A 2,500-nucleotide genomic window follows, 5' to 3' on the forward strand; every position below is an offset into this window, starting at 1 on the left:
CACATTGTGTGTCTTTCACGCTTTTCATGCTTTTCCACGCTTTGAAGATTTTTCACTTGCACTCCGGAATTCATGTACTCCTTCCGTCCCCCTCCCCCTCGGCCGCACCCCCGCCAACAAGTTCGTGCTGCACATGATCTGGTGTTTTGTCATTCAGTCTGCCGACATGAAAAAGCTTACAGCACCTGGTATTCCCAGGCAGTCTCCCATCCAAGTACTGACCAGGCCCTACCCTGCTTAGCTTCCGAGATCGGACGAGATCGGGCGTGTTCAGGGTGGTATGGCCGTACGCGACAGCAGAGGAGGCCGGCACGGCTCATGTACACAGCAGATGGCTTTGGCCAATGGCTTTCATGAAAAAGCTTACGGCACCTGGTATTCCCAGGCAGTCTCCCATCCAAGTACTGACCAGGCCCTACCCTGCTTAGCTTCCGAGATCGGACGAGATCGGGCGTGTTCAGGGTGGTATGGCCGTAAGCGACGGCAGAGGAGGCCGGCACGGCTCATGTACATAGCAGATGGCTTTGGCCAATGGCTTTCATGAAAAAGCTTACGGCACCTGGTATTCCCAGGCAGTCTCCCATCCAAGTACTGACCAGGCCCTACCCTGCTTAGCTTCCGAGATCGGACGAGATCGGGCGTGTTCAGGGTGGTATGGCCGTAAGCGACAGCTGAGAAGGCCGGCACGGCTCATGTACACAGCAGATGGCTTTGGCCAATGCCTTTCATGAAAAGGCTTACGGCACCTGGTATTCCCAGGCAGTCTCCCATCCAAGTACTGACCAGGCCCTACCCTGCTTAGCTTCCGAGATCGGACGAGTTCAGGGTGGTATGGCCGTAAGCGACAGCAGAGGTGGCCGGCACGGCTCATGTACACAGCAGATGGCTTTGGCCAATGCCTTTCATGAAAAAGCTTACGTGGAGTATGCAAGCTTGCAGATCTGCTATTTTCATAACATTTCAAAAATGACAAAAGTGGCCCATCCACATGCATGCTTGTAGGTAGCCATTTTCAACAACTTCCGTTGGTCGCAGAGGCTCGGGATTGCCACCGTTGGAAAGCTCGCACCTGAGATAGGGGGGGGGGGGGGGGGGGGAGTGGAGGTGCATGGGCGTCGGTAGTGGGGGTGGGGTAGGCGTTGTTAAAATGTTTAAAAAGTGGAAAAACTGGGACGCTTTGGAGAAGCACAAGGGGGCGCTGCTGTGCAGCAAGCCCTCGGCCGTGCCCCGCCCACATTGGGGGCGTTGTTTTAAAATGTGGGTGTGGCCTATCAGAGCGTAGAACAACTCTGGTCTCTCTTCATGACGGATACAAAACTATATGTTGTGTTTGGCCCTACCTCTGGTAGGGGTTTATCAATTGTCTGGGGCCATTGTCACTTGCTCCGCGAGTGGGAATCGAACTCACAGCCCTCCGCATTAGAGTCAGTTGCATTGACCACTAGTCCATTGCCCGCCCTCCACCCTGAACAGATCAGGATTCTATATAAAGGGATATTAGCTGGGTTTAAATAGAGCTTGAATGTTTAAACAGTACTGGTCGGGATCCTGTTAAAAACGGCATCGTCCCAGAGGTGGATTTGAACCACCAACCTCTTGGTTTACAGCCAAGCACACTAGTCCACTGAGCCAAACAGGCTGTTGAGTGTTGAAGCAAAAGTGTGTGCATTGCAAATGGATTTGGAGTCCCAGGGGCGCGGCCGCTGTGCGCCCGTAGCCAATGGTGAAGATTCCAGGGGGGTGCTTAAGAGTGGGTACCCGGGTTCGGATGGAGAGCCGGGTTGTGGGTTTAGCTGGCTTCGGGCCTGGCACCCCGGTGGGGGCCCAAGGCTCCCTGGGTCCGCGTGGAGAGCCGGGCAAACCGGCTTTCTGCTGTCCACACTTAGAAGATTTTTACACTCGTACCCCGGAAGTCACGTTAGAGGCTGGCCCATGCCACCCCCTCCCCCGTGGGTTACCCGGGTCCGGGTGGAGAGCCGGGTTCCCACTTTAGCCGAGTTCTGAGTGGGCACCCCGGCAGGGTGACAAGGCTCCCAGGGGCCGCGTGGAGAGCCGGGCAAAACGCCACATTGTGTGTCTTTCACGCTTTTCATGCTTTTCCACGCTTTGAAGATTTTTCACTTGCACTCCGGAATTCATGTACTCCTTCCGTCCCCCTCCCCCTCGGCCGCACCCCCGCCAACAAGTTCGTGCTGCACATGATCTGGTGTTTTGTCATTCAGTCTGCCGACATGAAAAAGCTTACAGCACCTGGTATTCCCAGGCAGTCTCCCATCCAAGTACTGACCAGGCCCTACCCTGCTTAGCTTCCGAGATCGGACGAGATCGGGCGTGTTCAGGGTGGTATGGCCGTACGCGACAGCAGAGGAGGCCGGCACGGCTCATGTACACAGCAGATGGCTTTGGCCAATGGCTTTCATGAAAAAGCTTACGGCACCTGGTATTCCCAGGCAGTCTCCCATCCAAGTACTGACCAGGCCCTACCCTGCTTAGCTTCCGA

This window comes from Electrona antarctica (genome assembly GCF_951216825.1).
Source record: "Electrona antarctica genome assembly, chromosome: 4".
In the NCBI taxonomy this organism is placed as follows: Eukaryota; Metazoa; Chordata; class Actinopteri; order Myctophiformes; family Myctophidae; genus Electrona; species Electrona antarctica.